This window comes from Anomalospiza imberbis, chromosome 24 (genome assembly GCF_031753505.1).
Source record: "Anomalospiza imberbis isolate Cuckoo-Finch-1a 21T00152 chromosome 24, ASM3175350v1, whole genome shotgun sequence".
In the NCBI taxonomy this organism is placed as follows: Eukaryota; Metazoa; Chordata; class Aves; order Passeriformes; family Viduidae; genus Anomalospiza; species Anomalospiza imberbis.
In genome coordinates, this window is record NC_089704.1 from 4391192 (window position 1) to 4416086 (window position 24895).

General features: G+C 48.6%; 1 long non-coding RNA gene across 2 annotated transcripts in view; it reads left to right on the forward strand.

The window, feature by feature from the left end:
- Positions 1 to 24895, forward strand: part of LOC137462074 (uncharacterized) — a 34968-nt gene that overhangs the window by 5439 nt on the left and 4634 nt on the right. For both annotated transcript variants that reach the window (XR_010993572.1, XR_010993573.1), the window contains exon 2: positions 6801 to 6925. This is a non-coding gene — a long non-coding RNA (uncharacterized lncRNA). The remainder of the gene's footprint in view (positions 1 to 6800; positions 6926 to 24895) is intronic.

Below are 24895 nucleotides of genomic sequence, written 5' to 3' on the forward strand. Positions count from 1 at the left end.
CGCCGAGCTGGGGACACCAGTTCAGCCAGGCTGCTGGGAAGAAGCTGGCTCTGACCAGTGCCCAGGCAGGCTGCTGATGGTCCTTGAGTCCTGCTGGCTGTGGCACTGCAGGTACCAACGTGCCACCTGTGCTGGCCTCCGTGGGCACGGCTCATTCCCGCTGCCGGGAGTGCAGAGACATGGGCAGGCAGGGCTGGAATGCAAATGCAGCCCTGCACAAACTATTGATTCCGTGTCTGGCTGGCTCTCCCCTGGTAATAGGCCATAGGCAGAAGGCAGCAGGGTGAGGAGGAGGAGGAGGAGGAGGAGGAGGAAAACCTGTCACGATGGTTCGATGCGGCTGCGGAGCCAATGGGAGGAGAAAGCTGTGGATTGGGCTCGGAGAGAGCAGGGCTGGGGGGGCTCTCTTAGCAACAGCAGAGAGCAGCTCTGCCCCCTCCCAGCCTGCAACCAGGCTGGAAAGTTCCTGATGATGTCCCTTAATGTATTTGTCTCGCTCATGCCAAGTCCGTACGTGATCTGGGTGACTTTGCTCGTTCATCCCTCTTCCCTGTGGCCCTCTGGAAAGGCTAGAAGGGAATCTTTTCTTTATCTCTCCTGCTAAAACCAACACGTGAGCTCAAGGTAAAGAGATCAGCTGCTGGATTCTCTGCTGTGTGAGCCCTGAGAACAAAAGGGAGTTTTGTATTCTCTCTCTGTGGTTGGTGTCTTCCTCTTGTCACCTTTCCAGGGCTGTCTGGTGCCACTTTTGTGCCAGTCTCTTGTGCCAGTGGGAGCTGGACACCTGAACTGTGATTCCCTCTGCCAAAGAGCCCTTACACGAAGCCAGGTGAATCCCTACCCTTCAAAATCCAGGTCACTTTGGTCTTTCTCAGTTAAACCCTCCCTGTGACCTGTGGGCTGAGAAAAGCTCACCCTGCTTTGCCCCTTTGCCTTACAGCAAGAATTGCTCTTTGTGTCTCTGTGCCTCTCCCCTGCTCAATCTATCACTGACTTGACCAACCAAAAAAAGGAAAAGAACAGCCGAATTTGTCCAAACCTTGAGAACATTTCTTGGAGACGAGCGCTGGCACTTCCAGCACGGTGACCTTCGCTGTTCTCCCCTCACCTGCTGCCTCCTCCTGCTGCTCAGCACGCCCAGGTTTCCCCCAGGATCTGCATGCTGGTGGCAGCCGTGGCTGTGGTGAGCCCTGCCTGTGTCCAGACGCTGGGACAACAATAGCAGCACCGTCGGGACCGATACGTCTCGGCCTTCGGAGGGTGGCCAATAATGTCTGGGTCAGGGAGCCTTTCACTGCAGTGTCAGGGAATTTAGTCAGCTGTCATCGCTTCTTAATTAAAAATAGCCGAGACTCACTTACATTCCTGTGCTGAGTGCTGGCTCATTTGTCATCTTGTCCTCTGCTCTGCAGCAAAGCCCCTGGACACCTTCAGGAGCAGGCAGAGGGGGGAAATTCCTGCGGCAGGTAAGGGGAGCAGAGAGCAGAAAATCCAAGCCAAAAGCTGCTCCTTGGGTCAGAGTTCAAAGAGAATGAGAGAATAAAATGTATATGTTTTAAATTTATTTATATGTCTAAACCCATTTTATATTTATTTATATATATATAAAAGCTCCCACAGGAGTGTCAGGAATAAATCAAACTGTGCTGGGGCTACAGGAAACTTTTCCTTGAGGACAAACCAACTTCCATTTTTCCATCTTGAATTTCCAGCATCTTCCTTTGGCCCAGTGCTCCCAAAAAAACATTTTTTTTTTTTTCAGTCTGAGCCAGGCAGACCTTTCCTAGGTACATAAGTGACTGGATTGCCAATTCCATACTAAATGGAATTTAGGGCTATCTGTGATTGCTATCACCTTCCAGTAGGTTTCACTAATTTATTTGGGATATTCCTGAGGGGACAGCGAGCTGGGAGGTTACCCAGAGGTTCAGGAGCTGCAGAGGGAAAGAAACAGCAGGCTGTGATATCATTACTGAGGGAAAATGTATCCCCCTCCTCCTGCCAAAAAAAAGGATTTACTGCGATTCTCACTAATGCTCGGAGCCAGGGGACACTTTTGGCATGGTGAGAACTTTTTCTGGCTTCCTTTTTCCAAGTAAATCAGGGGTGGAAGGGCATGAGGCTGCCTGACTTCCTGAACTGGAAGTTGCATCCGGATTAGCATATTTAATTGCCTGGGATTGGCCTAATTTCCATGAATTTCACTAATCCATTTTGGAGCCTGGATATGTATTCAGTCTCCACGGCCTTGGGCAGTGGTGGATTCCAGCATTAAATGAAATTTTGTTGGGCAAGCCCATCCAGGATGTCCTGTAGAGCACCACCAACCTGCAGGGAGGGAAGGGACGGCTCCTGCCTGGGTTTGGATTTGCTCATCCCAGATTGGGATAACTCCCCTGAGAAGAGAGGCAGGACCAAACCTCCCAGGCTTCACCACCCAGTGCCCAGCTGGGACCAGTCTGAGCTCCCAGTCCCGCTGCTCAAGGGGGATTTTTCTGTCCATACAGTGATGCTCCTCAGGAATGTGTTCCTGCTGACTCGACTGAAGATCCAGAGACACTTATGGATGTTCTAAAACCAGTTTTATTTCCTGCAGAGAGGAATTTCACATGCAGCTTATGGGACAAACCTGGTTTAAATTATTTTGTTATCTTCAAACTGACTGATTTTTTTTTCCCTGAGTCTAATTCAAGAAAGCTATGGAAGAGTTCATAGGGATAAACAGGGAAGTGAACTGATTGGTTCGGGGATTTTAAGTTATTCTGAGGTGGGCTGGAACTGAAAATCAGGAGCAACAGGTAAAAGCTCATCTGAAGCCCAAAGCTGAGGACAGAGCTCCATGTTAGTCAAGATATTTTCATTGCAGAATCTTTTTTTTTTTAAACTAATTAAGCTCTGATGACTTCAGCTGTATTTTCAGCCTCTGATTAAGGGCATGATACTAATTAAACTCTTGAATTATTAAAAATGCAAATAGTCAGACCTGCGTGTAGCAGCAGACTTGCTTTTCCACGCTCCAAGACAGCAGCAGGAATATTTCACAGAGTCTCTTGTGGTCACCAGTTTTTCTTTTCCCTTTTCTTTTTTATTGAAGGCTGAACTCCACTGGATGCAGAACTAAAAAATTCAGCTGCTGGGGTGTAAATGTCTCCAGTGCCTTGCAGCTACATAAAGAACGTTGATGAAAACACAGCAAGTTTGGGGAGGAACTCTGGGTTTTTTGACATTTTGGCTGGATGGGCTGTTGGCATTGAAATACCATCCAGCCCTGGGAGATGCTCCCAGCAGCAGAGCTCCTGGAGCTGCCTTGAAGCTCCCACTTTGTTGTCATAGTTCGAGGTGTGCAGCAGGAGGAATGATTTGCACCTCTAGCTGACTCCTCAGCTCCTGTCCCCGTGACAGGCACGGATCTTCAGAGAGGTGTCCCCACCCCAGGAGGTCTCACTGTGGCCTTCCCTTCACCCAGGTGTGTTTTGGGGTCTCACTGTGGTGTTTCCTTCAGTCCAGGTGTGTTTTGGGGTCTCACTATAGTGTTTCCTTCACCCAGGTGTGTTTTGGGGTCTCACTGTGCCCTGTCCTTCACCCAGGTGTGTTTTGGGGTCTCACTGTAGTGTTCCCTTCACCCAGGTGTGTTTTGGGGTCTCACTGTGGTGTTTCCTTCACCCAGGTGTGTTTTGGGGTCTCACTGTGCCCTGTCCTTCAGTCCAGGTGTGTTTTGGGGTCTCACTGTGGCCTGTCCTTCACCCAGGTGTGTTTTGGGGTCTCACTGTGGTGTTTCCTTCAGTCCAGGTGTGTTTTGGGGTCTCACTGTGCCCTGTCCTTCAGCCCAGGTGTGTTTTGGGGTCTCACTGTGGTGTTTCCTTCACCCAGGTGTGTTTTGGGGTCTCACTGTGGCCTTCCCTTCACCCAGGTGTGTTTTGGGGTCTCACTGTAGTGTTCCATTCATCCCAGGTGTGTTTTGGGGTCTCACTGTGGTGTTTCCTTCAGCCCAGGTGTGTTTTGGGGTCTCACTGTGCCCTGTCCTTCAGTCCAGGTGTGTTTTGGGGTCTCACTGTGGTGTTTCCTTCAGCCCAGGTGTGTTTTGGGGTCTCACTGTGCCCTGTCCTTCAGTCCAGGTGTGTTTTGGGGTCTCACTGTGGTGTTTCCTTCAGCCCAGGTGTGTTTTGGGGTCTCACTGTGCCCTGTCCTTCAGTCCAGGTGTGTTTTGGGGTCTCACTGTGGTGTTTCCTTCAGTCCAGGTGTGTTTTGGGGTCTCACTGTGCCCTGTCCTTCAGTCCAGGTGTGTTTTGGGGTCTCACTGTGGTGTTTCCTTCAGCCCAGGTGTGTTTTGGGGTCTCACTGTAGTGTTTCCTTCAGTCCAGGTGTGTTTTGGGGTCTCACTGTGCCCTGTCCTTCACCCAGGTGTGTTTTGGGGTCTCACTGTGGTGTTTCCTTCAGTCCAGGTGTGTTTTGGGGTCTCACTGTGGTGTTTCCTTCACCCAGGTGTGTTTTGGGGTCTCACTGTGGTGTTTCCTTCAGTCCAGGTGTGTTTTGGGGTCTCACTGTGCCCTGTCCTTCACCCAGGTGTGTTTTGGGGTCTCACTGTGCCCTGTCCTTCACCCAGGTGTGTTTTGGGGTCTCACTGTGCCCTGTCCTTCACCCAGGTGTGTTTTGGGGTCTCACTGTGGTGTTTCCTTCAGTCCAGGTGTGTTTTGGGGTCTCACTGTGCCCTGTCCTTCACCCAGGTGTGTTTTGGGGTCTCACTGTGGCCTGTCCTTCACCCAGGTGTGTTTTGGCCGTGGCCCTGCCGAGCAGGAGGGATCTGATGGACGTTTTGATCTCTTTGCTGCCTCACCTCAGCCGGCACCAAGCCCCTCTTTGGAGGAACCTGGTGTACAAACACATCTTAGGAAGGGGTTTTGGGATCAGAAGTGGGGCTCCTCTCCAGGTGGGCAGTCCTGCAGGGGTACAATGAGCTGGGCTCTGAGCTGAGCTCAGAGTTGTTGCCTCTGACTGTCCCCCATGTGCCCAGACTGTGGCAACTCCTGGGTTTATTATAAAAAATGTTGTGCTGTGCCAGAGCCAAGAGCTTCAGTGGTACCTTGAGTGCCACATCTGCATCCCTGCTGTGCCCTGGTCACCCTTTTGGGGCCGTGGGACTCGTGCCTGTCCCCTCCTGAGCCCTTTGCCACTCTGGAGGCTCTGCTGGCCCTGGCAGTGGTTGCAGCCAGGACCAGCTGGGGCACTGGAGGGATTTCAAGGAGCCAGTGCAGTTGTAACCTGCCCAGAGGGAATCTTCTTCCTCCTCGTGCCTGGTTAGCTCCTCACAAAGACATAAAATAAGGTGCAGGGGGCACTGTTCGAATGCAGCAAGTGCACATCATATTTAATAGCCTGTAAATCTCACCGGGGTGAAGTGACAACAAATTACTGGAGTCACTTACCAGACAAAAAGTGGCTGCAGCTGAGAGCAGTCAGAGGCAGGTGAGGTGGTAAAGCCATGGGTTTTTTTGGTTCTCCTCCTGACTGTCCTTTTAGTGTTAAAACAAAGGAAGAAGTGGTCATTACTTCACCTATGACAAGGGATTTTTTTTCCTCTCCTCCTGCTCTAATGGGCTGCAGGTGTTTCACAGCCAGCCCAGGCTAATCAGGACAGACTTTCTGGCCACAGGCCAAAATTATAAAACTGTCCAGGGAGAGAAGAAAAGAAAAGACAAGGGATGGGGGGTTGTGGGAAGAAAAAAAAAAAAAAACAAAAACCCAAAATAATAAAGCAAGCGAGGGAGTCACTCCATGCTGAGATTTTGTACTTTTGTGTCTCCTGAAGTAAATACATCAGGAATCAAAGGTTTGAAAAGTCATTCAGCCTCTCCAAAGGAGGGGGGGAGCCATCTGCACGCCAGGCTGGAGCTCTCTGCTCCCCGTGGCACCGGGGTAACCCTGGAGTAGCCCCACCAGAGTTCCAAGCAGCTCAGGGGGGATGTGGGATCCTGGCTGGGTGTGGGCACCTTCCTGCCAGGATAACGTGTGGGACCAGCCCTGGCGTGCAGGATCTCCATAGTGACAGCAGAGCTGCCGGGGAATCACTGTGGGCTCGTCCACCGGTCATTAATTCATCCCTTTTCGGCAAAATTGGAACTGCAAAGACAAGGCAGAGCTCTGCAGCTCTCACCCTGTTGGGTTTTAGTGCTGAATTGCCCTTAAACCCCACAGGGACAGCAATTCCCTCGTGTCTCCTGGAGCTGTGGGAAGGGAAGATGGGCTGTGTGAGGGTGGCAGCCCCTGCGCCCTCCCAGCTGGGGCTGGACCGGACCTTCCCCAGGTGCTGCGGTCTGGGGTGGGAGCCAAGGAGCAGCCAGGATGAGGGAGCCCAGGGAAAAGCTGGATCTGAGGCTCTGGCTGGCTCCCAGCAGTTGGCTTGCCTTGCCCCGAGGCACTGTGGCTAATGCTGAGAGATGGAGCCCCTGGGCCATCGTGGGAGTGCCCTGGGGATGCCCCTCACCTTCAGCTTCCTCAGGCAGCCCCCAAAGGTAAGTGAGATGTGTCCAAGCCTCAGGGCATGTCCATGGGAGCTGTCTGGGTTTGGGGTCTGAATACCAGAAAAACGAACACAGCTGAGGTGAATGAATTCACAGGATTCCACCTGACAGCCCAACCACGAGTATCTCGCCCAGATTTGTTCAGAGCCAGGCTTTGGCTGGGGCCAAACCCTTTGTGCTGTTTGTTTATCTAAGATACGGGTTTGGATGCTTAGCAGGGAAAAAAAAAACCCACCAAACAACAAAACCATGAGTGATTGATGTTAATTATTTTCATTTCAGATCTCCTTTTGGCAGCTGGGTGAGAAGGGAATGCCATGGCCAAGGAGGGATTGCCAAGGAGGGATTACCAAGGTTGAAGCTGTATTCCAAGGGAACAGGAGTTCTGTGTGTCACCACTGCACCAGGTCAGTGCCTTCTCCCTGGACTCTCCTCTGAGGAGCATCCCTGATCCCTCAGGCTCTGCAGGTGGCTTTAGGGGTGGTCAAAATGGCACAGTGGAAATTCCCTGGTGTCAGGAGGTACAGAGTTGCAAGGCTGAAATGATTCAATAAATTGGATTAGATAATTTTTTTTTCTGATAGGAAGTAAATGGCTGGTGAAAAGTTTCAGAGAGTGCTTTATAATCAGGCAGAGTGAGTCAGTTTTGAATTTTCTGCTTTTTTTTTTTTTTGCATTTTGTAGTTGGTTGGAAAAGTCTGTGAGCTCTGGCTTGTTGTTTGCAAAGTGCTGAAAACACCATGACACTTCTGAAAATACAAATAATAGTGGCAGTGGACAGTAGCTTATCAAATCTTTACTGATGGCTCAGAAATCCCTGGATTCTTTTATTCTCCACCCCTGTGCTTCAGTTTCTGGCTTTGGATGCCAGCAAAGCACAGCTGGGGCTGTGGAGATGGGACACAGAACCACACGGATTTGGGGTGGCAAGGACATGACTTCATGTTGCTTTCTCCTCCAGCTTATCTGAGGGGAGGAAACTGGGGACCTTATCTCTTTCTGAGTGGAAAAACTGATTTCAGAATCTGCAGCAGTGAGCCAGGTTGGCTTGACTAAACCACAAAATCTGACTGAGCCTAATTAGAAAGCAGGATGCCTCCCAGCACTTAAAGGTTGCTTTCAAGATTCTGATGAGCTGACAAAACAGATTAGCGAGAGGTGGGATTGGTATGAGCCATGTTTGGCATTTTCCTGCTTCGTGGCAGCAACAAGAGGCCCTGTGTGGAGATCAGAGCCCCCCGTGCACCAGCCTGAGTGAATTCACTGCGAGTGAATGCACAAAGCTCCCAGGGTGGATGGGCTGGGCTGAGCTGGAGAGGCTGCTGACCTGAGAGCCAAATGTTGCTCTGTTTTAAACTACAAGAGGAGAGATTTAGAGGAGATGTCAGAAGATGATCAGAGGGTGGGGAGGCCCTGGCTCAGGGTGCCCAGAGAAGCTGTGGCTGCCCCTGGATCCTGGAAGTGCCCAAGGCCAGGCTGGATGGAGCTTGGAGCAGCCTGGGATAGTGGAAGGTGTCCCAGGGCTGCACAGGATGGGCTTTAAGGTTCCTTCCAACCTAAATCATCCTGGGATGCAATGAAGGACAACCCTGAGAACCCCAGGCTCTCAGAAATGATGCACAGAGAGCAGGCATTGCAGTCTGCCAGCTCCTAAACCCTGCTGGATTGTCTGTGAGCAGAGCGAGGATTTCAGGAGTTCAAGGAGGGCCCTGCAGTATTTTCCACACATTTCTTTCCAGGATTTGTTTTGCTTTGAGGCAGTGCTGGATCCCTGTGCTCCCCATGCTGCACGTGGCACAGCAGGGCTGGGAAGGGGCTGTGCCAGGCTGGTGGTGAGGGCAGGGCTGCTTTATCCTGGACACCACTGGGAACCCCTACAAACCTCCCAGTTCAGGGCCAGCAGGTGCTTTGGCCATCCAGGCCCTGCCAAGCTTCCTCCTGCTGCTCTCCCGAGTTCCACCATCCATCTTTGCTGTTTACAATCCCCGTGTCCTGCCTGCTCAGGGTTTGCAGTTTCCCTGGAGCCAGGGTTTTCCCTGCTGGCGCCCGCTGGCCCCGAGCTCGGAGCTGAGCCACCCCTAACAGGTCCCCCTGCCTTCCCTGCAAGCACATGATGAGAGGTTTGAGGCTGAGCAGACAGCTGGTACGCTCTCCCAGGGCAGCCTCTGTGTCTGGGCCTCCGTTGTTTTTGTCCAAATCCCATCTGACTCCTTTCCAAAAGTGGTTCAGTCTGTAAAACCAGACCAGGTGCCTTTGGTCAGGCTCATTCCTGAAATACCAGCTAGGAGCAAAAAAGCAGTTTGGATTGGTCTTTAAATAAGTAGGAAGTTCATTACAAACTGGTTTTGGGTTGTTTTTTTTTTTTTTCCCTCACTTAAAGCATTTGAATCTTTCCTTTCCAGATAGACAACTGACCTTGCTTGGACCAGTCCCTGGTTTCAGACCTGATTTATTGCATCCTCTTTTAGGAGAGCTTCAAAATCACTCAGTGCCACCCTGCAGCCTCTGAAACCTCACCTCTAATACACATCCCTGCACCTTGACCTCTCGGGTGTTTCACAAAGAGTAAAGCTCCCAGCAGGTCAGATGGGAGGTTTTGCTTTCCCATTCCACTCCTTAATTTGCCAAAACAGTGAGAGGGAAAAAAAAAAAGCCAAATAGAACTCACCAGCCAAACTTGGCGAAAGAGTTTAAAAGCTCTGGTTGCCTCTGAGCTTTGGTTTAGTTCTGCATCCCTGCTCCCTGCCAGGCTTTGTCCCCCAGGCTGCCCTTCCTCCAGCCAGTGCCACGGGGCTGCTCCAGGGCTCCCGATGCTGCCAAGGAGATGGGCCCTGATTTGGGAGAGGAGCTTTGCCAACCTTCTGTGCCGGGGTCTTTGCTAACTTCCCCGGAGCATCTGCTTTGTTTCTGGTGCCGGGCTGCCCTGAATGGTTCTTTTGTGTGCTCTGCCCAACGGCTCCAAGCGGCTCTGGAGGAGCCCGAGATAAATGTGACAGCTCCGGTTCTGGAGAATCCCCCGCACACTGCCCCGTGCCCAGCGCGTCCCTGCCGGTGCCACTCGTGATGTTTGTGCTGCTGTGCCACCCCAGCTCTTATCTGTCACCAGAGAGGGGCTGAGGGAGCAGGGACAGCTCTGCTGGGCCTCTGCTCTGCGGGGACACAGATGGGACGAGCACTGTGAGCTGTTTACCCTGATCAATGCCACCATGTGCTGCTGGCTCCTTCGAGGGCCAGACAGAGGTGTGTGAAATGACACAGAGCTCTGCTCCTGCAGGCTGGCAGTGGCTGCTCCTTTGCACCCCTTTCGATGCTCAAAGAAGGTTTCCATTGGATAATTTGGGAAATTAGATTTCTATTTAAGCACAGGGTGCAGAAAGAAGTGTTTCTGCCTCCAGGACTCGCAGGGCAGCTGCTGGAGTGTCCCCAGGTCCAGGCATCACCCAGAGGGAGCTGCTGGGAGCTGCCCTGGCTGTCTCTGGACAGTGTTTGGCTGCTTTTATCTCCCCAGGCTGTCTGGGGGAGTCGAGGCTCTGTGCATTGCTCACATCTAATCTGCACTGCTGGACTCAGCCAGGCTCAGGGGGCCAGCGGGGAGGGAGATAAGTAGGAGGGGGAAAGGTGGGAGTGGAAAATCCCATTTTTGAGGGGACAGCAGGAAACCTGGGCACGTTCAGGGAATTGGCAAGTCTTGGGAATTGATCAGGACGTGGCCAAGTGAGTGTTTCCTGATCCCTTCTTTTATTTTTTGCCTTTTTTTTCCCTCCCTCTTGAAGACCAGGAGGAAAAGCTGCCTAGTAGGGCATGGCTGAGAGAATCCCAGCTTGGGGGATGACCGTAGCCAATGTCACTAGAAAGTGTCCCCGGTAGGTGGAACCTTGATCCACCTCAAGGTAGCTCAGTTGCAAAGATTTTCTTTGTATTCTTTGCCTTTTTACCTGGATTTCTACTGACCCTGACCTGCACAGTCCAATCCTTGCCTACACCTGGAGAAGAGATCTCTGCCTGGAGGATGTTTCAGTTTGTTGATTGTTGCTTGCTTTTTGCTGTGGACAGGTGAATCCAGGTGGAGACTAAATGTGAGGTTCCTGGGTGAGGGGAAGAAAGCAGGAAAATTTTCCAACAGAGAAAAGACATGAAAGCTTCTGGATGAGAGGGATGGGAGGTGTTATTTGAGAGGAGAGGTGGGGCTGTGGAGCACGGCAGGAAGGGGAGGTGATCAGCTGTGTCCTTTCAAGTGCTTCACACTCCAGCATCAAAGTGCCCACGTGAATGTCACACACTGCCCTCTATTATTAAATTTGGGGATCTGCTCACCCTTTCAGAGATCAATAACCCCACACTCTGTACAGGCAGAGCTGGGATCACAGGATGCTCATGGCAAGTTCCATGTGCTTCAAGGATTGCTGGTGTCTGTTCTTTGTCTGCCCTGATGAAATCAATAAATGCCTTTGCAGGCACCTATGTGGCAGGTGACAAGCTGAGCTGCTCGAGGTCGTTGAGGAGGGCACCCGGCAGCCTTTGAAAAAGAAAAGGATTTTGATCCAGAATAGTCCTCATGTCCTACTTTCCCAGTCCCTTGGGCCAGCTTGTTCCTAGAGCAGGGCTCTGAAAGCAAAGAGAAGAGAATTGTCTCCTCTCAGGGATGATCTGAGCAATCTGGTGTTTCTGCTGTTTCCAGTCCTCCCTGTTTGCTCCAGCTGTCACCTGGTTTGTTCCTCCTGTGTCTCTCGTTAACATCTTGGTGACAGTTAGGTGAGGGATGACGTGGCAGGTTTGTGATTTAGTTTCTGGTTATGATTTAGTTTCTGGTTGCTCTGGGTGCTCAGGCATTGATGGGAACTGTTGGTCTTTGTGTGAGCCCAGTGCTGCTTCATCAAGGTGAAAAGAAATTTGGGTTCAGACCCCTCTGCCTTCTGTCACTGCTTGAAACCCAGCTCGACCCCAAATGGACCCAAACTTTACATGCAATACACATTTCCCCTCCATTCAGCCCAGCCCAGCCCAGGAGTGACACAGCCTCATTCAGAGCCATGGAAACAAATGCAAATCCCCGGGCCCTGGTTTGTTCTGCTGGATTAGCCCATTTCCCCCCCACACTGATGCAGGGGCATTTGCAGGTGCTGTCTGTGTGGCAGTCCTGGCATGCAGGGGGATGGAAGAGTGGCCACTGTGGGCTCTGGGAAGGCAACTGCCAATAAAAGGGTTTTTTTCCCAGGATAAAGGGGTGGATGCAGAATCCTGACCCTTTGGACCACATATCCCTCCATCCCTGGGACCCTTCTTCATTCCTCCAACCTTCCTGCAGCTCACTAGAAAATAAAGCAGCCCTGGTAGGATGGGCTTTTTCATTTTATTTTCTTTTATTTGCTCAGGGGTATAAAAATGGTATCTTTTAACCTGTCAGTTTGCATTTACAGCCCAGCTGAGGTTTGAAAGAGGCTGTCCAAAATGAAACCCAAGAGTAATAGGAGTGTGTTGGGAGAGCCAGTAGGCATTGAATAGTCTCTGTGGTGGCAGAAAAGCCTTAGGCTTCAACTGATTGCTAATTATGTGGCTTTATTCCTTTTTAAGAAAATACCATGCAAGGTTTGTGAAGGAGGTAAAGTGTGTTAATCTGTGCAGAGTTACCAGTTTGGGGGTTGGTGGTTTTTTTCTTTTTTTTTTTTTTTTACCCCTTTTTTTTTTTTTAATTCCCATGCCTCAATTTGGTTTTACAGCCTGGTTTGAAAACGAAGCCACATTCTCAAGTCCTGCCACCCATCTCTTAGAGCCCCTGTGTAAAGGGCACAAGTTATTCCACCTTAAAAAGAAAAGGGGAAAAAAAAAAAAAAAGAAAAAGGGGGAAAAAATAAAAAAGCGTAAAACCCACGCTGTGCAGAGAGGGAGAGAGTTACAGCAAGTGGGCCCCCCGCTTTTCTCCGAGGGGGAATGTAAGCAGATCCTGCCTGAAACTGCTTCACTCAGCAGTTTTCAGCTTGTTTTAATTGGCCTGGCCTGAAAGAATTCTGAATGCTGTACCTGTGCCAATGAAAATGCAAATGTTTCCCCGGGCCCAGGCTCCAGGGGCCTGTCCCCAGCACAGGGACGGGCTGGGAAACGGGCAGACCATGCCCTGGCCCAGCTCTGGGGGACAAAGGGCTTTGGAAAATCGAGTGTCAGCTGGGACAGCGCTGGGTTACCTGCTGCGAGTCCAAGAGGGCTGGAAAATCGAGTGCGAGCAGGGAAAATGCTGAGTTGGAAGCCCAAGAGTGTTGGAAAATTGAGTGTGAGCTGGGACAGTGCTGGGTTACCTGCTGGGAGCCCAAGGGTGTTGGAAAATTGAGTGTGAGCAGGGAAAATGCAGGGTTGGAAGCCCAAGAGTCAAGTGTGTGCAGGGAAAATGCTGGAAGTCCAAGGACTTTACAAAATCAAGTGTGAGCAGGGAAAATGCTGGGTTGGAAGTCCAAGAGTCAAGTGTGAGCAGGGAAAATGCAGGGTTACCTGCTGAGAGTCCAAAAGTGTTGGAAAATCGAGTGTGAGCAGGGAAAATGCTGGGTTGGAAGTCCAAGAGTGCTGGAAAATCGAGTGTCACCAGGGAAAATGCAGGGTTACCTGCTGGGAGCCCTAGGGTGTTGGAAAATCAAGAGTGAACAGGGAAAATGCTGAGTTGGAAGCCCAAGGGTGCTGGAAAATTGAGTGTGAGCTGGGACAGTGCTGGGTTACCTGCTGGGAGCCCAAGGGTGTTGGAAAATTGAGTGTGAGCAGGGAAAATGCAGAGTTGGAAGCCCAAGAGTGCTGGAAAATCAAGTGTGAGCAGGGAAAATGCTGGGTTGGAAGTCCAAGAGTCTTGGAAAATCGAGTGTGAGCAGGGAAAATGCTGGGTTACCTTCTGGGAGTCCAAGGGTGCTGAAAATTGAGTGTGAGCAGGGAGAAATGCAGGGTTGGAAGTCCAAGGGTCAAGTATGAGCAGGGAAAATGCTGGGTTACCTGCTGGGAGTCCAAGAGTGTAGGAAAATCGAGTGTGAGCAGGGAAAATGCTGGGTTGGAAGTCCAAGAGTCAAGTGTGAGCAGGGAAAATGCAGGGTTACCTGCTGAGAGTCCAAAAGTGTTGGAAAATCAAGTGTGAGCAGGGAAAATGCTGGGTTACCTGCTGGGAGCCCAAGGGTGTTGGAAAATCAAGAGTGAACAGGGAAAATGCAGAGTTGGAAGCCCAAGGGTGCTGGAAAATCGAGTGTGAGCAGGGAAAATGCAGGGTTACCTGCTGGGAGTCCAAGAGTGTTGGAAAATCAAGAGTGAACAGGGAAAATGCAGAGTTGGAAGTCCAAGAGTCAAGTGTGTGCAGGGAAAATGCTGGGTTACCTGCTGGAAGTCTAAGGGCTTTACAAAATCAAGTGTGAGCAGGGGAAATGCTGGGTTGGAAGTCCAAGAGTGTTGGAAAATCGAGTGTGAGCCGGGGAAATGCAGAGTTGGAAGTCCAAGGGCTTTACAAAATCAAGTGTGAGCAGGGAAAATGCTGGGTTACCTGCTGGAAGTCCAGCAAATTCAGGAGCTTTGTGTTGCCTGGCACTGGGCTGGGGGATCCTTTACTTCTCTCTTTCCAACTTTTGGGTTAGCTGTGTCGTTTTCCTGGCAGGAAGGTGCCCTGGGGCATCCCTGCAGCCCTGGGGATGGTGCTGCTGGGTGTCCTTGAAAATGGAGCTCTGAAACTGGTCCCAGACTCCAGAACGTGCAGGGAGGAGCAGGGGAGGGCTCAGTTCCCATTTCACTCTGTTGGATAGGAGCTGTCACTGGTTTAGGGTGTGTTTGTAGGACACGGCCGCCCCACATCCCATTTTTATGCTGTTCATCCCCTGGAGATGCTGGCCCTACACAGGATTGGCCTTCAGTGAAGCCCAGAATGGTTTGGGCTGGACAGGACCTTAAATATCTTCTCCTTCCACCCCTGCCATGTTCAGGGACACCTTCCACTGTCCCAGGCTGCTCCAACCTGGCCTTGGACACTTCCAGGGATCCAGGGGCAGCCACAGCTATTCCATCCACTATTCCGTTCCACCCTATTCCATCCCAAAATTTGGTTTTTTTAATGGTGTTCTTCTCCAAAAAGAAGCTGCATGAACCCCAAAAAACCCCAAACCAAACGAAAGCAGCAACAGTTCCTTTGAAATGACTGAGTTTTGTGTATTTCCTGTGGTTTTACACACCCCATGTGGGGCTGGGCTCCAGTATTCCTCACAGATGGAAGTTCTCCTTGTGCTGGGCATCCCTCAGGTTAACCATTCTTAGTGCAGATAACTCCACAATACAAATATTACAAATTAAAAGCACGTTTTTAGGCATCCACAGATCATCCCTCCTCCTAAAGGGCGCATCCTAAAGTTCTGGAACGAGACAATAATAAAAATTACCTGGCTCAGCTTCTTCTCCTGTCTCATGTCAAATAACAGCCCAGCTGTGAACTGGGAAAAAAATTAATTTTCAATAACTGGTTGATCAATTCTTTTCTGGTTTTGCAATTCCCTATCCATTAATGAATATGCATCCTCTGCATTTTCCAGAGAAATATCCAGCATCTTAGGGTATTTAAAATTAGATCTGTATACATTTACAGAGTAATGATTATTCTGAATTTCATCCGAGGCAATTAAAAAAGCATCATGATGACATTTAAGGTGATATTTTTCTCCCCTATGTTAAATAATTATAAATAATAATAATGATTAAACAAATTATTCTGTTCCTCCCAGTCTGGATCAACCTTTAGGTTAATAATCTAAATCATTAAAATTCATCTGTCTCTCCAAGGATTGAGTAGTTCAGAAAAACTGGAGGAACCTTTCTGCAGAAGGGTGACTGATAATTACCAAAGAAAAGATGTTTTGTGGGTGAAAAATGGGGCAGCTCAGCAGATTGATTGGGTTTGATCCTGGTCAGGTTGGGGTGATGTGTTCAGCAAGTAAACTTTTTCTTTTATCAGTTTTATCAGCTGGCATCCTCTCTGGGAGATGATGCAGGGGTCAAGTCCAAGGCAGCCTCCCACCAGGCAGAGCCATGGGGTGGCCTCAGGACACATTTTTGGAGATTATTTGTTAATTAGAATAGCAGTTAGGCCCTTATACCTGTATTTTTAAATTCTTTTTCCTCAAACTGCCTCTGTGAATGAGATTTTTCTTGACTCATTTCAATCATTTAAAATCCAGAGTTGAGACTGGTAGTATCCATCATTTCCTCTGCTTTAGGGTTGGTTGATTTACCCCCAGAGCTGCCTAAATCTCTTTATTTAGGATTTAAAGCACTGAAATAAAGAGTTGAGAATGGAAAGTCAACTTTTAGGACCCAACTTTTAGGAGACCAAACTTTTAGGAGATGAGAAATGTGAATGTAAAATAAGGATATAAAATAAGGATCTATGCACACCTCCTTGAGATCAAATAAAGAATATGGAATAAGGATATAAAATAAGGGTATAGAAACACCCCGTCCAGAGGAATTGGCACCAAATAGATTCCACAAATACAGGGAATATAAAATAAGGATATAGGATATAGAGATATAGAATAAGGATATATAAACACCCCATTCAAAGGAATTGGGACCAAACAGATTCCCTAAATACAGGGAATACAGAATAAGGATATAGAACATAGAATAAGGATATAAAATATAGAATAGGGATGTAGATTAAGGGTATAGAAACACCCCTTTCAAAGGAATTGGGAGCAAATAGCTTCCCTAAATACAGGGAATATAGAATAAGGATACAGAACATACAATAAAGATATAAATCTAGAATAGGGATGTAGAATAAGGGTATAGAAACACCTCTTTCAAAGGAATTGGCATCAAATAGATTCCCTAAATACAGGGAATATAGAATAAGGATATAGAACATAGAGCTATAGAATAAGGATATAGAAACATCTCTTTCAAAGGAATTGGGACCAAATAGCTTCCCTAAATACAGGGAATACAGAATAAGGATATAGAATATAGAGATATAGAATAAGGGTATTGAAACACCTATTTCAAAGGAATTGGGACCAAATTATTTCCCTAAATACAGAAAATACAGAATAAGGATATAGAATATAGAGATATAGAATAAGGGTATTGAAACACCTCTTTCAAAGGAATTGGGACCAAATTAATTCCCTAAATACAGAAAATATGGAATAAGGATATAGAATAGGGATATAGAATAAGGATATAGAAACACCTCTTTCAAAGGAATTGGGACCAAATTAATTCCCTAAATACAGAAAATATGGAATAAGGATATAGAATAGGGATGTAGAACAAGGATATAGAAACACTTCTTTCAAAGGAACTGGGACCAAACCAGTTCCCTAAATACAGAATATGGAATAAGGACATATAAACCCCACCTTCAAAGGAGTCAGGGCCAAACAGATTCCCTTTATCTGGAATACAGCCTGAGGATATACAGAACCTAGACAAAATCTGGGGGACTACGAAGTTCCATTGGCTTTCACTGCACACAGACCTGGCTGTTGATAACTCTCCTCTGTCTCCCTCTTTTTACCCTAATTTCCCTTTTTAAACACATTTTTATGCTCCCATCTCCCTCCTCAGCACCTCGGTGCCGTTATCCCAGCTTCCACTGGAAATGCAAGGATTCTCCTGAGCCCAGCCCAGCCCCTGCTGCTGCAGACAGACAGACAGACAGGCTGCCATTCCCTGGAGAACAGCCCTGCTCAGGAAATGTAGCTATTTCCGCTCTGCCTGCAGTCAGGAAATGAGGAGGAGGCAGCACTGGAGATATTTTTTGAATTTGACAGGATTTTTTTTTTTTCCCCGCTTCGGAGCAAGGAATACTCAGCCTGGCTGGGCCTGCAGCAGGGGGGTGCTGGAAGCCACGGAGGCGCTGTCGGATTTTGGGGTTGTGTCGGATTTTGGGGTTGTGTCACAGCCAGGTTAAGGTCTGGGATTGAAAGAAAAATGGGATCAAATGATCCAAAGATTCCAAGCCAAAATAGTAAACACGACCTCATAAAGTGTCTCTGCTTTCCCTTGCTGACATCCTCACTTGCTTGTTTGACTTGAAACCGATTTTTTTTGAGTTGGTTTTGGTTTCAGTGTTTGTTTTGACACGGCATGAAATGATTTCAATTAAAAATGTAATCATTTTAATTCTGTTCAGAATCCAGAGCAGATTCTGGGTGCTGCACGTGTGGAAATTCCCATCCGATCCCACTGCACTGAGAAGGGATTCAGCTCCCACATTTCAATACTGGCCCACTTTTACATTCATTTTAAATAGACATTCTTCAAATTAATCTCATGAGATCCTAAAGCAGTCAAGGGTGCTTTAGTTTTAATAGAAGATGTGTGGCTAATTCCCTAGATTGTTTTAAAAGTCTCCTTCTTCTTATGGGAATATCCTGGAAATTCCTACTGCAAGTAGCGCTTGAAACCCTGCAAGTGTTTCCAGTGGAGATGGAAAAATAGAAATGGTGATCATTTAGTGGTGTTTGAGAAATTTGAGAAATTTTTTTTTTTTGGTTTTAGAAATAAAGAGAAAATAATTCTTGCAAAATATTTCAAATTTAGCTATTTTCAGAAACAGGCCCTGACTTTCTCTGAAGGAAGGTTTTCCTCTTTTCTTCCTAAAAAAAATACATTTTATCAGAATTTGCCATTTCATCAAAATACCGACTATTTTAAAAAGGCAATATGCATTCCTTAGGGATGGATTAAAAGAGTTTTGCGCCGACATTGGATTTTTCTTTAATGTATGAAAAAATAAGAGTAAAGCTATAGTCAAAACTACGTAGAAGTTAAACACAAAAAGTAATTTCTAATGAGGGATAAAACATTTGTTTGGAAGTTTTTGAGTGGATTTTCAGAGGATTTAAATGTTTTTCCTGCTGTTATTCCCCGCAAAAATGTTGTTGCACCATTATTCTGATTTTTCCCAGGGTGTTTCCACCACGGTTCCCTGGAATCTTGTGGGATTATGGCTGAAATATGAGCTCCATTTGTTGATGTTTTGGAACCAGAGTCCCAAACCAGAGGCCAAAATCCTGCCATCACCTCGGGAAGGGCCTCTGCCCTGAGTGTGGCTATTCCAGGAGCTCCTACAGCAAACCTTTCCCAAGGAAGGGATGCATGGAGCAGCTGGATCTGCACCCCAAAGCAGCCAGATCTCATGTCCGTACCCCTGGAGCCCCACCTGTGGTGTTTAGGGGTTGGAAATGTGTGCTTGGAATTCCAAACTGGGATCCCAGCTGGATTTTCATGCTGGGAGCTGCAGATCCTTGGTGTTTTTCCTGCAATTCCAAAATCTGCTTTGCTGTGCCACGCCGTGATTGGCTTCCCACGGGTGGAATCGTGGAGTGGTTTGGGCTGGAAAAGACCTTAAAGATCCTATTTGTTGTTTAGGTTGGCAAAGGGAGCTGAGTGTGCTCCTGGTGCGGCTCAAAGAGAGCAGAGCCATGGATTGCGGGTCTGGAGAGACAAAAAAGAGGGAGAAAAGGCAAAATTATTTTCTTGTGGCCATCCAGAAGGAAAACAGGCAAAGATAAATCTGACCTGCACTGCTAAGCTCGTTCCCTCAGCACCCAGTGCCTCCCAAGCCTTGTCCCAGATCCCTGATGTGGATCAGTGCGGCCAAGGAAACACAAATATTGTTCCTCACACGTGGGGAGCCGCTCAGGGCTCCATCAGCCATCCATGTCAGCCCTGTGAGCAGCGCCCATCGCCCAGGTGGGTGTCTGCAGGCTCAGTGGGGCACCTGGGATTTTGGCTGGGGCCTGCAGGAGGAGCCTCCAGCGTGTTTGGTTTGGGTTTTCTGTAGCAGAGCACAAATAACGTTTGCTCACGAGGCAGAGCAGGGACACGGTGCCAGAAATAGAGGCTGACAGGCCTGCAGGATGTTGTGTGGTGTTATCATATGATTCATCCACTATGAGGCTGAACAATCGCTAACCTCAAGACACTCTCACTTTCACGCCCTCTGACACACATTCCACTGAGGACAAATATCCTCTGCATGAGTAAAACCTCAGGACTGGGGTTTTTAACTCGTAAAGGTCACTTTGTGAGTGTTCAGATGTTGAGTTTGAACTTTGCTGCCCAGTCCTTGAGCGTGGGGAGGGTTTCTGTGAGCGCTGTGACATCCTGGCTTAGAAAATCCTTTTTGGATGCTGATCACAGTGATGGCTCTGGAGAGGGACTCCAAAAAGCCCATGGTGGAAACCACTGAAATCAATTACAAAGTGAATAAATTTGGCCCAGATGTTGTGATACAACTGAGCTGAAAGCAGGAGGGAGTTGGGCTGAGGAAGAGATCCAGGAAAGCTGGAAAAGACATGGCTGGAGGCATTCAGGGGCTTGCAGGAAGGTTCTTCTCATGAAAAGACTCTTGCTTGGTGGCAGCAATTACCACCTGGTATCAGGTGAGCAGCTGGATTTGGAGATTTTCAGTTTCAAACTTGCACATCCTGAACGCCCCCCACCACGGAGAGCAGCTGGATAATGGATGAGCCTCTATGCAATTCCTTCCATTGGAAGTGTTTTGTTATTGTGCCATGGTTGAGGGCCACCAGTGGCTGTGCACTTGGCGATTCCATTTATTTTATTGGATTTAATTTACTCCTGGACCCCCCTTTCCGAGCTTGGCTCTTGCTGGTGGTGGCCCCTCCAGGCCTGGGCTCTTTTCCCTTGCGAGCTCGCAGCACTAGATGGCAGTGTAATGGCAAAAACCTGCCCTGCCGGGGAGGAAAAGGCGGATTTCACCCCCAAAACCACCCGGGATGAAATTTAAAATTTGAACGCAAAACAACCAGACCTTAAAAGTGCCTCTTCCAAGCTCCTTTAATTCCCATAACGGGCTCCAGGAAGAACCAGGACAAGGTCTTCACTGATGACCCAGTGGCACAGGAACGATGCCAATTTATGCCACCCACAGATTTGGCCCACAAAAGTATCACAGGCAGACTTGTACAGAATATTTGATCAGGAGATTTGGGTGAGGTCTAAAATGCAGAAGCACCAAAACAAACAAACATGATATTTTTCTTCAAAATGAAGCTCATAATTCCTTACCAGGATCATGTTTGGAGTTACTTTGCAGCCCCAGAGGTTATGGTACAATAAATTAAGCTGTGGATCATCTCCTTTGAGATCCCTGCAGAATTCAATCCCAATTTTGTGGCCCCAAAAGGGGATTTAAGTGGTGCACAGGCTTGATGTTCTGTAGGGAAAATTCCGTGCCATGGAAGCACATGGGGTACGTGCATTTGTGTCTGTTTTCTTAGCTCTGGATTGGTGCCCTCATTTATGACCAAACCTTTAAAAAAAGGAGGAAAATGTCACAGTATAGAAAAATAAACAGGGTAAAAATAAATGGCAGAAGGACCACGCTGAACATGGCCCTTTCTGGACGTCACCAAGACAGCTGCTGGCCCCGAGCGAGATCTGAAGGTCTTTGTTGGGAAACGTTATTGCTGAGATTTTCACTGTTTGGATTTCCTGTTTTCCTCACTTCTGGACCCTTTAACTTTTGTAATCTAAGCAGGGTCATGCCTGGTCATCCGTGGGGAAACAGGCTGGCTGTGAACAACAAGTGCTGCTGTAGGTGAATGCTGGGGAGGTGCTGGAGCCAGCCAGGATCCTCAGCACAGGCTGCTCTGACCTTCTGGGCACTGCTGGCTAAAAGACTTCCCTGTCTGGATGAAAAATACCCAGCCTTGGTTTTGAAATGTTGAGTGATGGAAATCCACCCACTGACCTTCAGGAGCGCCTGCAGGGGGCAATTGCCTTTGGCTGATAAAAATGAGTGTCTTGGTTTTGGTCAAAACCTACTTAGGTTTAATCTCCTTGTGGCTCTACCTGTTTGTATTTCTCATGGAATTTTTTTGTACAAGTCTTTGATGCCCTTAGATAAAGATATGCTCCAAAAGATGTTCCAAGAGCCATCAACTCCCAGATAAGATGTGAAAGTCTGATAGGAACCAACTGATCTCTCTCAAAAACCATAATATCTTTAGGACGTGCCAAAATCCATTCAGGTCTGACCATGCGCAAAATCCCCAGGCAGCATCAGTGTCATGAATGCTTTTAGCAGTCCTGGGCTGGAGTGGGGATCTCAGTGTCTCCACTGGCTGGACACTGGGACAACTTTCCTTGCAATAATTAAAGCAAATTCAGCTAGAAGGGCTGAAATGAAAGCAGTGTAAAGGTGCAGGACTGACAATAAAGGTTTGAAAGTCCCACCCACATGTTGGCAGGGGGTTATAACCCCATTGTGGTAGGTGCTGGTGTAAGATTCTTTGTCACTGTGTAATATTTAACAGTTTCTCTGAGTGGAGTGATCACAGCTGTACAATATGGCCAGGTACCAGGTGAGCCTGGCGGTAAATCTGTCTGTCAGCTTTGAGTGGAGACTGAAGGAACAACTGCCAAGGTGTGCTGAGCTCATTTTCCCTCCTGGACATGCTTTTGGTGTAAGATAAACTTGGTCCTGTGTCACCATCCCTGAGGGGTGGCCAGGAATTCTGCTGGGTACCCTCAGCACCCTTTTCCTTTCCACCATTCCCTTTCCTACCTCAAACACTGATTTTGGCCAGTGGGGCCTGCTCTGGAAGGTGATCTTCACATGGCTAAAAAGCTTCATTCCCCTCCTGATTATCCATGGCCTGTTGTCTCACAGTTGGCTTTTCTCAGGGTCATCGTGGCCATCCATGAGTCCTTTGGGACAGTGAAATGTTTCCAGCCCAACTGAAATTAGGTTTAATTGGGAAAACTTTCACAGGGTTGGATTTGTCCCAGGACCTCTAAGCAACATTTTGGTTTTCACCTTCAAACCCATAGGAGTAATTGATGCCAGGCAGAGAAATCACCTGGGGCTGTACCAGTGCTGTCCATGTACGAGGAGATTTGGGTCCCTGGCTTTCTGGATGGGCAATGTGTGGCTCCAGTGAGGTTGTCAGGAACCTGAAGGTGTCAGGGCACACTGAATTATGAATTATTCAATTACATCTGAGTTCTTTGTGACAGTGAAATCTTTCTGGCTACAACTGACATTGAGTTCAACTGCGAAGACTTTCACAGGGTTGGATTTATCCCAGGACCTCCATGCAACATTTTGGTTTTCACCTTCAGAGCCATGGGTATAATTGATGCCAGGCAGGTCTTTAGGGCTTCTCATTTATGGGAAAGGCAGGCAGAGAAATCACCTGGAGCTGTACCAGTGCTGTCCATGTACGAGGAGATTTGGGTCCGTGGCTTTCTGGATGGGCAATGTGTGGCTCCAGTGAGGTTGTCAGGAACCTGAAGGTGTCAGGGCACACTGAATTATGAATTATTGAATTACATCTGAGTTCTTTGTGACAGTGAAATCTTTCTGGCTACAACTGACATTGAGTTCAACTGCGAAGACTTTCACAGGGTTGGATTTATCCCAGGACCTCCATGCAACATTTTGGTTTTCACCTTCAAACCCATGGGTATAATTGATGCCAGGCAGGTCTTTGGGGCTTCTCATTTATGGGAAAGGCAGGCAGAGAAATCACCTGGGGCTGTACCAGTGCTGTCCATGTAAGAGGAGATTTGGGTCCCTGGCTTTCTGGATGGGCAATGTGTGGCTCCAGTGAGGTTGTCAGGAACCTGAAGGTGTCAGGGCACACTGAATTATGAATTATTGAATTACATCTGAGTTCTTTGTGACAGTGAAATCTTTCTGGCTACAACTGACATTGAGTTCAACTGGGAAGACTTTCACAGGGTTGGATTTATCCCAGGACCTCCATGCAACATTTTGGTTTTCACCTTCAAAGCCATGGGTATAATTGATGCCAGGCAGGTCTTTAGGGCTTCTCATTTATGGGAAAGGCAGGCAGAGAAATCACCTGGGGCTGTACCAGTGCTGTCCATGTACGAGGAGATTTGGGTCCATGGCTTTCTGGATGGGCAATGTGTGGCTCCAGTGAGGTTGTCAGGAACCTGAAGGTGTCAGGGCACACTGAATTATGAATTATTGAATTACATCTGAGTTCTTTGTGACGGTGAAATCTTTCTGGCTACAACTGACATTGAGTTCAACTGCGAAGACTTTCACAGGGTTGGATTTATCCCAGGACCTCCAAAGCAACATTTTGGTTTTCACCTTCAAACCCATGGGTATAATTGATGCCAGGCAGGTCTTTAGGGCTTCTCATTTATGGGAAAGGCAGGCAGAGAAATCACCTGGGGCTGTACCAGTGCTGTCCATGTACGAGGACATTTGGGTCCCTGGCTTTCTGGATGGACAATGTGTGGCTCCAGTGAGGTTGTCAGGAACCTGAAGGTGTCAGGGCACACTGAATTATGGAATTCTGTGTGGAGCAAGAAGGCGCAGGGTGCTGCTGTGCTATGGGGACAGTGTTCCCATCCCTCCTCCTCCCGGGCAGGTGGAGCGGGCAGCAGCCCCATCTCTCCCACTCCCTGACCTCCCAGCAGCGCTGCTCCAACAGGACGCGGTGATTTACAAGGCCAAGGGCCAGCAGGAAATTCCGACCTCCGCCCCCCCGGAGCGCGGAGGAAGCCGCGGCAGCTCCGTGACTCAGAGCCGCTCCTGAGTCACCGCGGCCGCGGGTCCTGCGCTGCTCCCGACCCTCAGCCCTGCTCGCCATTCCCTGGGTCCAGCTGGAATTCACTGGTGGTACTGGAGGAGGAAATGCGTGGTGAAAAAAAAAAAAAAAAAAAAAGAAAAAGTCCGACTTGGTTAATTCTATTCTTTAATAAACAACTTATGGCAGGTGCCTGGCAGCTTATGATAATTAACGGGGTATTTGCTGGGATCAGAAAATACGCTGAGCTGAACAAGTCTCTCATCTGTCCTTGGCTCGCTGCAGCGGGATGGGGTCATTGGCTGTCTGGCTGCAGATAATAAATCAAAGGGCTGGAGAAACTGCAGGAGAGAGGGCATGAACTGCCCGAACATTCGGCTCATTGTGGCAGCGAGCGCGCAGCTTTCCCAGCCACATTTGCACTTCTCTCCAGCCCAGATACTCCCTGCGGGGGCTGAGCTGTCCGAGTAAACAGAGGTCACTTTACCTTGCCTAAACAATGACTTTGCTGGAGCGGGTGCCAGCTCTGGAGCAGCCAGAGCGAGCTTTAAAGGCTGCCAGGGAGAGTGGATCAGCCAGCCTGGTGTGCTTGGAGCAGGATTTAGGATGCTCAGGGATGCTGCCGCGGTGGGATCAGCTGATCCCGGGCTCTGAGTGGGGATGGAGCTCGCAAACGAGCAGAGTGGCTGAGGAGGAAACGGCCAGGAGCTGGGGGAGTGGAGAAGGGATGACTTTCCTCTGATGTCAAAAATCCCATCATTCAGTGCTCGCCGTGAAAAAGGCGAGAGGAGAAGAATGTGGAGAGAGGGAGAGAGACAGGGAGAAGAAATG